Source organism: Tenrec ecaudatus, chromosome 7 (assembly GCF_050624435.1).
Source record: "Tenrec ecaudatus isolate mTenEca1 chromosome 7, mTenEca1.hap1, whole genome shotgun sequence".
Classification (NCBI taxonomy): domain Eukaryota; kingdom Metazoa; phylum Chordata; class Mammalia; order Afrosoricida; family Tenrecidae; genus Tenrec; species Tenrec ecaudatus.
Window position 1 is genome coordinate 158,495,909 of NC_134536.1, and position 16,481 is coordinate 158,512,389.

At 40.8% G+C, this 16,481-nt stretch overlaps 1 pseudogene; it reads right to left on the minus strand.

Moving 5' to 3' along the window:
- Positions 1–15,015: 15,015 nt before the first annotated feature.
- Positions 15,016–16,258, minus strand: LOC142453709 (non-selective voltage-gated ion channel VDAC2 pseudogene; annotated as a pseudogene).
- Between the last annotated feature and the right edge of the window lie 223 nt (positions 16,259–16,481).

Consider the following 16,481-nt stretch of genomic DNA (forward strand, 5'->3'; position numbering starts at 1 on the left):
ATATACATATGATTTTCTGTGGATTTTTTTTCTCTAATGTACCCAGACTAACACACATGTCTTACACCAACAGCTGGCTCTCTTCCTTGTGTACTCAAACTTCTTACTGATCTCTTTCTTCACTCCATTCCTAAACAATGGCCTTTTCAATTGTGGCCTTCATATTTCAGGCTACACAGTCTCTCTAGGTGATTCTGCCAGCTTCAACTGTCAACTCTTCTCCTTTAAAGAGTTACAGTGTCGGAAACTCAGAGTGGCACTTCTACTCTGTCCTGTAGGGAAGCAATGAGTCAGCATTGACTCAATGGCAGGGAGTTTAGTTTCGGTTTATTTGTATTTGAAGTTTGTGATTGGGTTTCTTAGAAACATTTCAAAATCAACTTGACTGAACTCAGCCCAAAATATTTTCTTTACTCATGAACTCATAGCTTAGCTTCTGGTAAAACCATCTACCATGTTAGGGATTTAGATGCTGAATTGTGTTAATTTCTCCAAAATATTACTAATGCTTATTCCTCTGGAAAGACCTATGGCCCGCTCAGTTTCTCATTACCTCTTAGACATACTCTGACGGGCTCTCTGACCTTCCTGAAGCTTTCTGTGTTCTTATTATCTCTACTAACCCCTATTGCCAGTAAGTATACATATTTATGCTTTCCGGCTCAAATTTTTCCCACCAGATGCTTGATAAATGCCAAATTGATTTGGACTAACATTCCATATTTTACCCAAATCCAGTTTTTTTCACTTTATTTAATTATTGTTTTAAAAAGTACCTGTCTATTAGTAGTATAGGGGAAAGTTCCTGATATTTGAAAAGCTTTTTTGTAACCACACAATATATGGATTTTCCCCTTCATTGGTTGATATAATGGATTACGGTGATATATATTGGGATGCCGATCAGCTGGCATTCCCACAACAGATAATATGATTCTTTTAGTAAATAGATCTAATGTTCTAATATTTCATTTAAAATTATACATCTGTACTTATCAAAAAGACAAATAAAATAACTTGATTATCTCAGTATATGTAGCAAAAGGTTTTAAAACATGGAATCACTTAGAAATAGAGAGTAACACATTTAACCTCGAACACTATAAACAAAATTGGGATAAGTATCCTCCTTAAAAATGAAACTTTAAAAGCTTTAGCTTTAAAATCAGAAGAGATACTTGCATTATATTATATTTCCACTTTTATTAATTATATTACAGGGCCTTACCAGTAATAGTAAAATTGAAAAAAAAATGTAAAAGGTATATGGATTAGATATAATATCATGATTTTTGTTAAGCTCTCTCACTGCCATCAAGTCAATTCCAACTCATATAGACTACATGAGACGAGGTAAAACTGCTCCTATGGGTTTCCAAGACTACAACTTCTCACAGGAATAGAAAGTCGTGACTTTGCCCATGCAGTGGCTGGTGGTTTCAAACAGCTGACCTTGCAATTAGGAGCCTAGGGTGTAATCACTACATTGCCAGGGCTTCTCTGCTTCCTAATAGTAAACCCTAACATATATAAATAAATAAATCGTATTGATGTTTAACAAGTTTGCCTAATACCACATGAATAAATGTTGGTTGGATTTCTACATTCCTGCAACAAATACTAGAAAATATATTCTTTAAATAATACTAGTTACAACCAGGATACAAGTAATATCATTACAAATGACACAATTTAAAATTTACAACATGATCAAAAAAATACACCTAGGGCTAAGATAAATAAAATATGTGCAACTTTTTAAGGAAGAAACATATTAGATGTATCAGAAATATATTTAAGAATAGTTAAATGAATGGAGAAATATACCTTATTTACATACATGGGTTCCTCATGAGGGGCAAGCTGACATAACAACAGCTAACAGCAGCAGCAGTCCTGGGTTAATTTAATAGTGTAGTGATTTAATCCCTCACAAATTAATCTGCAGCTTCAATGCAAAACCAATCAAAATCTCAGTAAATTTTGTGTAGAATTTTGGTAAGCTAATATTGATTTTTAAAACTCCTCATGAAAAAATAACTATCTCAGCCTCAAATGTGTGCGTGCTGTGTGTGTGTGTGCGTGTGCGTGTGTGTGTGTGTGTGTGTGTCGCTAAAGCTTTGGACTATAAGAAATTGTCACCCCTGTGATTGAACAAGTCAATTTCATGAGATTGAAATAGTATTTCCTAGGTCTGCTATGTAAAAATCACTGACCAAGCTGCAAAGATTGGTTTTAAAAAAACAAATAAGTTGGCCGATGCGGATGAACCCGCAATGCTACAAAGAAAACAAAAAACAAGCCTAGTTCTCTAAGTGGCAATTATATTTTGCTATTATTGCCAAGATGATTCTATTAACGATCTTAAGGAGCTATAAAGTAAAATATTCTGCTGGTTACTTCTTTAGTCAACTTGGGTAGATATTATCCCTTGATTAATGAATAAGGATTCATTTGATTAAAAAATTCAGTCGTACATTAGCGTGGTTTAGATGCACATTATATGCAGTATAATATCCAACTGGCATAGATTCTAATTCCAATGTCTCTATGTAGGCCTTGCTTCCCTATTAAAATGGAAAGTGTTAATTTACCAGTAATCACTCCACTTCCTTCTATGGTCTAGCTAAAAGGACAGGCCCTTGCTGCATGGATAAAATGTAGTAATGTATTTAATGCTAGGCCATGATTTTAGACCTCCAGCTGTTTTACTGGTTGTGTAACTAAAAATAAGATAATGTTATGCTGGGTAACCACGGCTTTTGTAGGCATTCACATTTTACAAATCACTGCACAGTATGCAAACCATTATATATATTTTTAAATGCTTAAATTCCAGCCTACGAGTTGAACATTTGCAATATGAAAGGAGAGCCTGTTAGACTGGGAAGCTAGATGACTCCTGGACAGGGAGACTGGAGGGCTGCATTGCACCATCCAAAAATTCCTGTCCAGGACCCCTCTGTGCGACCCAGTTGAGAACAAGCATGCCTTCATCACCAGGATCTTGAAAGGTTGGTGGGTTGTTTTTGGTTTTAATTTTTATTTGCTCTGGAAACCTATTCAAATAATGCAAACCAGAGGAGTATGTTGAGCAAGAGCAGTGGAGAGAAATCGTACGCTTCTCTAAACTGGCTTATATTAAAAACAAAGGGTCAGGGGGGAGAACTGGACTGGTTCACATCATGCAAACACATAAAAGCCCTGTGATATTTATACTTCTGTGATCTAATCAGAAGCTCAAAGCATGCTGGGTCTAACTGAATATTTGTTTTGCATGAAAGCACTGATAAATAAGTAGAGGGACTGTACACAGCATATTTACAATAGCATCTGCCTTCAGAAAGAAACACCAGCCATACAGAACACAGCTGCACTCTGAGGGCATCACCGCAAGGATTCGGTGGGGCCTTGTACAGCACCTGAAGCTGCTTTGAGAGCTCTTTATGTTGTTGTGAATCTGTGATACTCTATAATTTCTCCAAACACTGCAGCTAGAATCCCAGGTTTAAGTAGGTTTTCTATATATGTGGCTATCCCAGCATACTTGCACAGGGAAGACAAATGATTCTGGCATTGGATAAAAACAAATCAGATATGAAACGAAATATCGGTACCTAGAAGGACATAAATTTCCAAGCACAGTGAACTGCTTTTTAAACCAAAGTTTTTTGCTAAAACCAATTGAGTCGCCTGATCACAGGAGCAGATAAGGTAAAAGACACTTTGGTCTATGGTTTCTAGCAATTCAAGTTTTGACAAACATTTCAGGGGGTCGGAGAAGGAGGAAAGACGGTGGAGAGTATGAATTTGAAAAGTGAAACTAAGAGTAAGAGAGGGAGACCGTACAGATTATTGATACTGATGGGGGGAGGGGTGTGGATGAAGCTTCACGAAAGTTCTATCAAAAGCTTAGTGTTCCTTTGTACTCCTTTAAGATCTATTCATACAGGGTCATATTGATAACAGCAACCTGAAAGTTAGGAGAGAAGCCTTAGAGGGCAGCAAGTTTCTATTAATGAAAACAAGGAGGACAAGAAGGGTTGCATAACTCAGAGAAGGGAATCTGTGTACAGATAGAAATGAATTGGCATGTTTTACTGCGTGTTTTTTCAACAACTGCCAAATAAACAGAATTTGGGAGAAAATTACAACTTCGCATTCCTGATCATTCCTGAAATATTAAAACTTGTTTGTTTGTTTTTTCTAGCAGGCTTCGTATGCTCACCCACAGTGAAGAACAAGGAAGACAACTTGCTTCTCCACTCCCTTCCTGCTCCATAGTCAATGTGCGTTATTCTTACCATTACAAAGCTGCATCGTTCTTTGAGCAGAAATGGAGACATCTCAAACCCAACTGGATTTCCAGCTGGGTTCAGGATCAAGATCTTGAGAGCTAAAAGGGGATTGGAAAGCCATCGGGTGCAAAACTCTAGTTGTATATGCAAAGATCTTTGTCATGGCGTGTTGAAGTGACTTGCCTCAGGTAGCACAAGTCAAAAGCTGAGTCTTTTTCATCCTAAATCCTGTGTTGTTGTTACTCTTCCAAGGTCTTCTGTCCTTGCTGCTCTTCAAGGTCATTGTGACCCAGTCACGAGGGTGACAAGTAAACATCACAAGAAGAAATTAGCTGCTCTGAGCTCCAGTGTAGAGCTGGCCAGCACATGATTTCCTATCCTGTCCGTGAGGACAGGAGGCCGTGGTACAGGTGAGGCCAGGGAAGAGCAAGGTCCACACCCTTCTCAGAAGGCTGTGCCTCTGAGTGCAGACATCCAAGTGGGGCCTCTTCTCTTCAAGCCATGGAAGCACTGACTCACACCTTTCATTACTAGCTGACTCCAGCGTCACCTGAAGGGTGTGGTCAATCCTGCCAGCCTAGTCTGGAGATATCTCCTCAGTGGGATTTGTTTGGTTTGGTTTGGTGTTTTTTTGTTTGTTGTTGTTTGTTTTTGTTGTTGGGGGGGGGCGTCTTCCTATAAAGAAGTGAATAAAACACCCAAGATATTGAACTTGGAATTTTGGTTGCTATTTATAAACTCCCACATCCTCATATCAACAAATTTACAGTATGATTTACAGCTGATAATGGGAATTTTTTTATATTTGGACTTGTAATCAAATAGATGTAAGAGTGCCTGGGTAGCCCACGAGCTAGGCTACTAACTGAGAGGTTTAGGTTTGAGTCCACCTCGAGGCAATCTCAGAAGGAAAGCCTAGTGCAACGATATAAACTTCAAATGCTCAGTCACCGAAACTCCATGGAGCGCAGTCCTATTCTGATGCTCATGGCGTTGCCCTGAGTTGAATTGACTCAACGGCAACGGCTTTAATTATATATCACATATTCACCTGTGGAATATTAGAAAGGCAAGAAAAATGATCGTGCTCATAGATGCTGTCATTTACAGAGAGCACCTCCATTTTTCCCAGTGCTGTGCTTTACTGGTTTATATTCCCAACTACTCACGCAACCCTGAATGGTGTTGGAGTCTGAGTTTTGCAGAGAAGGAAATGAGGCTTAAAGAGACAGAGACAAAGAGTGGACGTACCAGATTCTGGATTTAGGAGGTTTGTCTGCAAAGCCTTCACCCAGACCACCACAGCTTCATATGGGTGCATTCCTTTCTTGAGAGAGTTTTACATTTATCACTGTTGCTATCTTATAACCTGCAGAAGACTTAGGATCTTTGAACATATTTACAAATAATCCCGAGTTCTGAAGATTATCTTTCCAAACTCTACAGGTTCCAGGCAATGGTTGCTCATACTATCTTAATATGCGAGTAAAGTACTTTCTTTAGAAAAACTGAATAAGGAACAAATTATGTCCATTCACCTAAGTGTGATTATGCAAATATATTCATATCTCCATTGCACCACTGCCAATGAGCTTCCTAGGATTCAATGCTCTGCTGTCAGAGCGCATTTCACTGACTCCTTCAAAGCTTGGAAGTCAACTCTCTCCTCCAACCCAGTTTTCTTGAGTGGTATACAAGTCAGTTGGATGGTCGTTTCCACAGTTCTGTTACTTCAGGTGTTACCTCAATTGCTGTTGAAAAAACACTGCGAGTAAATAGTCTATTAAAGGGAATCCAGAGCAGATGATACCTTCAGGACCAGGGTGTGAGGGGCAATACTGAGAGGGTGAGTGGGTTGGAAAGGGGGAACCGATTACAAGGATCTACATGTGACCTCCTCCCTGGGAGACGGATGGCAGAGAAGGGGGTGAAGGGAGACTCCGGATAAGGCAAGATGACAAAATAACAATCTATAAATTATCAAGGGCTCATGAGGGAGGGGGGAGTGGTGAGGGAAGGGGGATAAAAGAGGACCTGATGCAAAGGGCTTAAGTGGAGAGCAAATGCTTTAAAAATGATTAGGGCAAAGAATGTACAGATGTGCTTTATACAATTGATGTATGTATATGTATGGATTGTGATAAGAGCTGTATGAGCCCCTAATAAAATGTTTAAAAATAAAGAAAGAAAGAAGGCACTCCGTACCTTTGTCCTCTGGTGAAATGGTAATGAGAAGTCACTCACTTTATCTGCTTCTAATGTACTTTGTACACGTTATCGGGAGACACCAGACCCAGGAAAGGAACCCAGACCTGGTGAGGTGGAAGGGCAGTGGAAAAGAGGAAGGCCCTCAGGGAAATGATTGACACGGTGGCTTAACAACAGGCTCCTGTATAACAATTGTGAGGCTGGTGAAGGATCGGGCAGTTTTCGTTCAGTTGTCCATCGGGTTGCTATGAGTCAGAGCTGAACTGACGCCCCCTAACACCAACTACTAGCAACTGCAGGCTGGATCACTTATCCCAACCACACCTGGATAGTGTTGGACCTTTGGTTACATTCGTCACGAATTTTCTGGATAATATTAAATGCCAGATGGCCTCACAGTACTCTCCTAAAACCAAAAACCTAACCAATTCTGGCCAAGCTGATTCTGACTTGTGTCAAAGTACAACTCTACTGCATAGTGTTCTCAGAGACTGATTCTTTTAAAGTAAATTATCAGGTTTTCTTCCAAGACACCTCTAGGTAAGCTTTCAGTTGACAGCCAACCCTTATTTACCATCTGCAACACACAGAGACTCAAGGTATCAAGATGATGCCAACCCATGGGGACCACATTGATTACAAAGCACCTCTGAGCTCTGGAGGACTTGCTCGGTGTTCGTCGTCACGGAAGCAGACCATCAGTCTTTAGAGGGATTTCTGGATAGGTGCAAACCGCCAACCTTTTGGGTACCAGCCGAGAGCAAACAGTGTGATCCACCCAGGGACCTACTTACTCTTATACTCCCACCACCACCCCCCCCACACTGAAAACTTATTTTCCTTGAGGAGAGATGTCACTGACAAGAAAAGTCTTCCATAAACAAATAATGCAGGCTCTTTTTTTTTTAACTCCCAAGTGATTAAGAAACACATCACATTCAAAAGACAATGAGAATTAGGTTTCCTCCCACCCCCCAATCACTCCACTGAAAGCCATTAGTAGTTGCAAATCGATTAGACTAAATTGTCTCATCACATTTTCTGCACCACAATCTAGGAAATGTAGAGTGGCAGGGGTAGGAAGGAGGCCCTAACTAACGATGCGGGAGGGTTCAAGCTCACGTGATGGGTGGGATGTTCCTGTCAGCAAGAGGAAGTTATCAGAGGGATGAGCCGCCCTGGGGTTTTACATCAATACTGTTTACAATAGAATAAGCACGGAGTAGATTACTTAGTCTTCTAATTTTATAAAGCTGTTGATTGTTATTGTTTCCTAACCATTTCTGCAATCCGTGTCTCCTAATTCCTATATTATAACAGCCAACAGGTAAATAAGGAAGGTTGTGTTGTTTTCTTTCGGTTTGCTCTGGGGGTAATATGAAGAAGCGCCCCAATAGGGATGTCCTTTCTACTTAAAGAGATACTGTCTCTGGTCCCCAAGACCTGTGGCTCTGGGGAATGCCCCTGCTGCTTCAGCATCTTAATATTTTATTACTGCTTATTCAGAAACGTCTTACATTTTCAACGGTTTAAAGATGAATCCTCATTTGCTGATTCCACAAGAAACTGGTAGGTCTGGGGTTTGGGATTTGTTGTTGTTGTTGTTTTGCTTGCGCGACAAGGAAATGGCGAGATAGGGTGGCAAGCAGGGATAATACTCTTTCTGAATACTGTCATCCACCTTCCTGGGAGGCAGCACCAACGCACAAAAAGTGAGAACATGGCTTCTCTTGCTTGAAAGCAGGCACCTCTGAGCCAGACTTTGGATAGGCATCTCATAAGCTGTGCAGCCTTAGGCAGGTTACCTAACTCCTCCGACCTTCATTACTTCATCAGCAAATGTACTTAGCGCATGAAAAATCAATAGGATAAAATGTGGGAAATAATTAGCAGGGTATTAGTAGGTTGGAACAATTATTTTTATGAGGCACCTGATAGTCACCAGCTCACTTGGCCACTCTCTTGGAATCGACTTGCCTCCCGTACCGTGTCTGGCATAAAAATCTGGGGCACAAACCAAGTTCTTTTCTAGTTCAAGCATTCATGGGAGTAATGTTTGCACCCTTCAAGGGCATCCCTTACCAGCCTCTGCTAACGTAGGAAAATAGAAAGTAGCACATCTGAACTGCAAGTGGGATTGTGATGTTAGAAAAGAAGATAGTTAGAAGAATGAACAAATCCGTCTTAGAAGAAACACAACTGAAATGCTCCCTAGAAGCGCAGATGACATTATGTATTTTGGACACAATATCAGGAAAGACTAATCTCTAAAAAAGAATATCCTATTAGGTAAACCAGATGGTCAATAAAAAGGAGGAACACTCTCGGGGAGATTTATTAACACAATAGCCACAAATCTGGGCTCAAATATAAAAAGGATTATGGAGTTATCATAGGATCAAGAAATGCTTCACTCTGCTATGCATAGGATCACCATGAATTGAAGCCAACTGGACAGGAGTTAACACAATGTTGCTTTGGAAATTGACATTTGGGGGGAAGCCTCTCTTCCATCCACTCCCAACTTCAGCCATGAAGTCTGAGTGTTACTCTACCCCCATTTCAAGGGTGGATCTCTATGTTTCCATGCCAATTAGTTAATCATGGGCATGAGCACGTAACCCAAGCTAAATTAATCATAAGGAGGTCTGAGATGTGAGTGAGTGACGGAGGCAGGACTGAGTATGAGGGACATGAAGGCCCTACACATTATTAGTCTGTGGTGTCCCCCCATCTGCTTCCTCGCCCATTCAAATGGGAGCGATGAGTTATGTAAGCGTTGGTAAAATTGTTGTCATTGTTGGGTGCCATCAAGTCAGTTCTGACTCAGTGATTCGACATATTTACAAAACGCTCCCCGGTCCAGGGCCATCCCCACAACCATTGCAGTGTTTAAGCTTATTGTTCTCCATGACCTTGACTCGTCTCTCCGAGGGTCTTTCTCTCTTCACTGGTCCTCTACTCTACCTGATCCTTCCTGACAACATGCCCAAAGTACCTGAGACCAAGTCTCACCATCCTCGCTTCTAAGGAATGTTCTGGCAGTACTTCTTCCAAGACGGATTTGTTCAGTCTTCTGGAAGTCCGTCATGTAATTTCCTTCACCAGCACCATTTAAATTAATTAATCGATTTGCATTTTAAAATTCTTCTCTGGCGTTCCTTATTCATTATTCACCCTCTGCTTGCCTCTGAGCCAATTGAAAGCACGATGGCTTGACTTTGCCCTCAAAGTGACATCTTCGGTTTTACACACTTTAAAGAGGTCTTTTGTTGTGTGTTTGCCCAATGTAATACATCATTTGATTTCTTGACTGCGGCTTTCATGGGAGTTGATTGTGAATTCAAGCAAAATGACATTTTTTGGCAGCGTCTCCCTTGTCTCCGTTTATCATGATGGTCTTTATGGGTCCATGTGGGAGGATTTTTGTTCTTTATGTTGTAGTGTAAACCATCCTAAAGGCTTCGGTCATTGATTTTCATCAGCAAGTGCTTCAAAGAGTCCAGGCTTTCAGCAAGTACATCGCATGCATATTGCAGATGATTAATGAGCCGTTCTCCAATTCTTCTCCATTGAGTCCAGTTCTTGTTCCTGTAGGCCAGCTTCTTGGATTTGCTCCACACACAGATTCAATCAGGACGGTGAAAGGATCCAACCCTGATAGACCCTTTTCCTCATGTTAAACCACGAAGCGTGCCCTTGTTCTCTTTGAACAACCGCCTCTTGGGCTGCATAGAGATCCCGCCTGTGGACAATTAAGTATTCTAGAATTTCCATTCTTTATAATCTTGTCCATAAGTTGTTAGCATCTACACAGCTGAATGCCTTTGGATAGTAAATAAAGGCAGATAAGCATCTTCCTGGTGTTCTCCGATTTCTGCCAACATCCATCTGACCACAATGATAATATGGTTCCACATATTCTTGGAGTCAGCTGGAGTTTTTGGCAGAGCCCTGCCGATATACTACAACACAAATTTTTCTCAGGTATATTCAGAAAGACTGCATTGCACATTGATGTTGACGAAACTGTTCAATGATGTTCCCATTCTCTTGGATTCACCAAAGGGTACAAATAATAATCTCATACAGTAGATTGGCCAGGTGGCTGTCTTCCTAATTTCCTGGCACATACCAGTGAGTTCTTCTAGCATTTTATCCATTTGGTGAAACACCTCAACTGGCACGCAATCAATCATTTTTCATCAATGCTTTCAGTGCCGCGTGGACTTCTTCGTTCAGTACTATCAGTTCTTGATCACATACCCACCTCCTAAAATGACGGAAGAGAAATCAATTATTTTTGATCTGGTGGCTCTATGTATTTCTTCCAGCGTCTTTTTCTGCTTCCTGAGTATTTCCATATTTGGCCCATGTTGTGCTTGTTGTTGCCGCCAGGTGCTGTCAGACTGGTTCCATCCCACAGTGATTCTCTATGCAACAGAACAAAACAGTGTCTGGTCAATTTTGCCTGTAGACCCCTTCAATGTTGCAACTCCAGACAAATGCTGTGTATGCCCCACCCGTTGCGTCTTCTGACTCGAGTTCTAGACACATTTCTAATGTTTTGTGTTGTCCTCTCCGGCTACCCTCTGAAGTCTTCTGCTCACCTTTTATTTCGTCACTTCTTCCATTCCCTGGACCTACCCAAGAGCTAACTTTACCTTTCCAGAGCAAGTTTCAGAGGGCCTTCTGACACCGATTTTGTTCTTTCTTCCTGTCTTTTTAAAGAACTTTTGGTTTCCTTACGAATGATGTCTTTTATGCCATCCCTTAACTTGTCTGCGCTTCCATCACCAGTACTCGATAAGTCAAGTCTATTCTTGAAACAGTCTCTCAATTCAGGTGGGATAATACTCAAAATCATATTTTGGCTCTTGTGGACTTGCTTTCATTTTCCCCAGCTTCAATTTACACTTGCATATGAACAACGGATCTGCCCCACAGTCAGCCCTTGGCTTGTCCTAACTGATGATAATTCAGTTCCTTCATTGTCTCTTGCCACGGATATAATGCATTTAATTCCTGCGTATTTCATCTGCTGAGGTCCGCATGTGCGGTCAATGTTCATGTCATCAAAAAATGTATCTGTGATTAATAAGCCATTGGCCTTACAAAGAAAATTGAAATAAAATTCAATGATGCAATCTGTGAATCATTTCTATCCCCAGAGTCATATTTTCTGACCACCGTCCCATCTTCTTTGTTTCTAATGTTCAAATTTCTATCACTAGTAAGTATCGATATATCTTGTTTACATATTTGATCAGATCTGGCAGCAGAAGCAAGTAAAATCTTCAGTTCCTTCATCTTTGGCATTAGTGATTGGTGTCGGACTACGGCTATTCTTTGATGGTTGAACGCACTGTTCTTCAGAACACATCTTGAAATGCACTTTAGGACTAAGAATATAATGCCATGCCTTTGTCATTCCTGACATTGGAGATCCTATGATGGTCCCAGTCAAAATACCCAATCCCAGTCTACATCAGCTTCTCAAGGCCTAGGATATCAATCTTTGTGTGTTTCCTTACATTTGTGATAACTTCCCATTTTATTTGATTCTTTTTATTTTTAAGCAAACAGGCTTTATTAGGGAGAAAAACCCAGCCTGGGCGTTTATTTGATTCATATATCTATATATTTCATGCTCTATTTATTCACGATCTTTTGCAGCCATTCCTTCTGAATTATGCCCCATCACTAAATGAAGGTCCTCAAATGTTTACTCCATCCATTCCAGTAAGGTCCGTTCTCCTTTAAGAAGACAACCTTCTCTCTGTTGTATTTCAGGGGGCTCATCTTTCAGGATGAGGAATTTCGGTGCTGTGGCGGATTACACATTGGGCTGCTAACCTAACGTCAGCAGTTCGAAACTGCCAATCGCTTCGCAGAAAAAATAGGAGATTTTCTGTTGCCATAAAGAGCAGGGACAATTCTACTCTGTCCTCCAGGATCACTAGGAGCCGGCATCAACTCAAAGACTGCACTGCTACTTGACCAAGCTTGGTGTTCCTTCCCAGCAATGATCTCTCCTGTCCAAAGTATGTGAGACAAAGTCTCCCCATCCTCACTTCTTTTTTTAAACTGTTTCCTTAGGAGCTCTTCCAGGTATCAGAACATTCCATAGTCCCATCGCATCAAGCAGTGTTGTACAATCATCAGTCTCAAAATGCTTTCTGTCTTCTTGAACTCCTGGACATCTGCTCCCCTTATTCCCCAACCTTTCTTGCATTCTCTTTTTATTTGTTTATTTATTTATTTATTGCCATAGTTGACGCATCCAATAGATCCATTCACATACAATTCTGTTGGTTGATCCCATCGAGTTTGGACTGTACTTCTTCCAAGACACGTCTGTTTGTTCCTTTGAGAAGGATTTGTTTCTTTGGGTAAAAGAGATGGAAACCATTCCGTCAGAAGTATGTGGACCTAAATGTAAGGAATGTGGACAAACAATAGCTTTTCTAGGGGTGCTTTTGTTTCATATAGGTTTCTATGATGTTTTAGTAAAAAAAGTTTTTATTTGCCAAGGGGTGTGTGTGTTAGCTATTCATGAGGTACATTCCTTTTAAATATGATGGTAATACTGGCATTTGAAGACCAAAGTGGCATATGTCATTTAACAGAACGAAATTGACTGGACTGTAAAATTTTTACTAAATGTTGGCTACTAACATTTTTTATCATATATCACATTTTCTATAAAAGACAGTAGTTCATATGTTTTTCATTTTTAAAAAGACAGTTTGTGATTCGGTTGTTACAACAATCCGTGTATAATTTGGTTGATTTCCCACAATGAAGCACTGACTCATCAGTTTTTCTTTAAATTGAGAATTCTTCACGTTTGATTCATATTTCATAATAAATGCAAGAATTACAAATTAACAAATGAAAAGATGTCCTCAAAGAAGATTTAATGATCAGACAACAAATAGTATAACAAAATACTACATTTCATTTTCAGATAGATCTTCCAAGTAACATGTTGTCATTGAAAACATTTCTATTGTTTGCTCTTAAAAATTCTTCAATAATCTCACCACAATCAAACAGGATACCTACTACTTCTATACATAATAAAGGTAATGAATTGAGTTATTTAAAAGAAATAGTACACTCCTAAGAAACCCACTGCAATTACCTTCTGTGAAGGCAAGTATGCCTTTAAACATGTGTGGGCCAGGTATTTCTTGGAGCTCTCAATGTGTTTTGGCATTAATCTTTCCCTGAATCAAGGAGGTTCTCAGTACAGGGCCTTGGGGTCTGAAAAGACTCACTCCACTGCAGCCTGTTCTTTCTTGGTGGCACTAAGTATCCCTGATCTCTGCTAGCTTGCTTAATTTTTTTGTATCTTAGAAGAGATTGACTGAAGATTACGTCCTCTCGTATTAATATAACTGTCTCTAATCCTTCATCATTAACATCATAGAAGTCAAGATTACAACACATGGGGTAATTATATCAGATCACAAAATGGAGAATAATTCCATACTATTGAGAATCGTGGCCTAGCCAAATTAACACATATTTGGGAGGCAAACAATTCAATTCATAACATCTTCCCCAGGGGGGGAGGAGGGGGCGAGCCCAGTACCCTCGCCCTTTTGGCCCCTGAGTTCGCCACCCTATCAACTTTAAGTCATCTGGGGAACATCAGGTCACTTGTTATTTTAGTTGACATTACTTGGCTCCAACTGGTGTCAACGTGACGTACAACAGAACAAAACTTGGCCTAGTCCTGGGTAATTTGCAGACCATTGGTAGGTTTGAGCCCGGTGTTGTGACCACTATGTGATTTTAGGGCCTTCTAACCTAAACCATTCCTCTTTCGGCATGATATCAGAAAGTGTTCTGCTGTGGTCCAGAGAGTTTTCATTGGTTGATGTGGAAGTAAACTGCCAGATCATCCTTTCTTTCTAGTCTGAATCCGGAAGCGCCACTGAAACCTGTGCACCAAGGGTCACCCTGCTGGTGCATCGCTCTCAGCAGTCCAGCAACACAGAAGCCATCACAGTACAACAAACCAGCTGAAGGATGGTAGCTAAGTCTCCTGGAAAGCTTTAAATAAGATGTATGCAGAGCTAATTAAATTTGAATGGTGGGGGCTGGAGAGACCAGTATTGTATTTTGAACCTTCTATCCCTCATCTAGACTATTTTCATGTGCAGTTATGGTTGAGAAACACGGCAAATTGTTTGCACTCTCTTGGTCAAATCTGTAATGTCACATGCCCCACCCCGTGGTGGCCGATGGGTGTGGGACTACATTTAAAACATTCAATGGACTTGTTAATTCAATCAAATAATCAGTGAATGCGCTCTCTTTTATAAATAAATAATTTTATTGGGGCCTCTTACAGCTCTTATAACAACATACACCAATTGTATCAAGCGCATTTGTACATATGTTGCCATCATCATTTTCAAAGCATTTTCTTTCTACTTGAGCCCTTTGTATCAGCTCCTCTTTTTCCCTCCCTTCCTTGATAAATTATAAATTATCATTATTTTTTATGTCTTTTTTTTACAGTTTTCATAAAGGTCTATTTCATTCTTGGTGGATAGCACATTTAACAGTTAAATACATTTAAATGACGTATCGGTGACTGCACGACCACAGCATTGGTAACTAGATAACCAATTGAACCAGAAACCAGCTAACAAGTAACTGTCGAAATGTTTAAAACACAGCTTTTAGATCATCCTTTGTTTTTTGATCACCTCTGGGTGGGGTGACGTGGGGTTGGATGGTGGGGGGAGCCTGCTGGTCACAATGGAAATATATTAAGGCCAAGTCTTCTGATACCCATTCCCAGAGGTCTCTTCGGCTGGATTAAGCCTCCAACTCAAGGGTGAGCCCAAGTTTGTGGCCTCCAGCATTAATGCTCTTGCCGTCCACCAGCGCAGACAGTGTGAGCTTCACACCAGGCCTCAGAGTCTGAGTATAGCCCACTCCAATTAAACTAGAGTTGTTGACTTTTGCAGAAATGGAAGCTGTGGGATCCAACTGGTATTTAGCAGCAATGCCAAAACGAGTACAGTTGGTACCCGATGTCCAAGCCAAGTTTACTGATGTGTCAAGATCTTCACAGACTTTTTGATAAATTGATCCTCCAAATTCTGTCCCATCATTGACATTAGTGTGTAGCTGGAAGTCCCCAGTCCTATAGCCCACTGCAAAGTTATTCCTTGTCAGCTTTGACTTGGCACTGTCAAAGGTCATCTGATAACCAGCAAGCCAGCCCTCATAGCCAAAGACAGCTGAACAATGGATTGCAGGTCCAGCAAAATCAAAGTCAACATCACAGCCAAGGTTTATACACTCCCTCTTGTAGGAAGACTTGATTTTACCACTTTTCTTTCCTGTGTTTGGTGAGAAGGTAGTATCAAATGTCAACTTTAAACCTTGGCAAATCTGGTCTTCAATTGAGATTTCTGTCCCCAGAGTGTTATCAGTGTTCCACTTTTCTGTGAAAGTCAGACCATACTCACACCATTTATATTTTGTCTCCAAAGTCCCAGAAACTTTACCGGTGTCTGTGTTAGATGAACCAGATGTTGAGAATTCCACACCACTGCAAGACATTGTTTTCACATTCAGTTTCACCAACCCAAAACTAAATCCTTTGTTGAAAATATCTCTGGCAGCTTTGCCAAGGTCAGCATATGATGGAGGAATACACATTGGCCGCACGCAGCTCTGCCCGTAGGTCTCCATGGTGAGACAGGGAGGAGTGTTCTGGTGATTCCCCCCCCCCCCCACCCCAGGGCAGCCGCTGCGCTGCTCCGCTAGCAGCTCAGGCCACTCGACTCGCGCAAAGCCGGGCTGCAGCTGCCGCGGCTGGAGGGCGAAGTGAAGTCTATTTTCATGTCTTACACCATTTGCTGTCTCACTTTAACCATGTTTCTGTTGTTCGTACCCCCTCTGGGGGAGGGGCTTCTATGTCAATCATTGTAGTCGGTTCTCTCT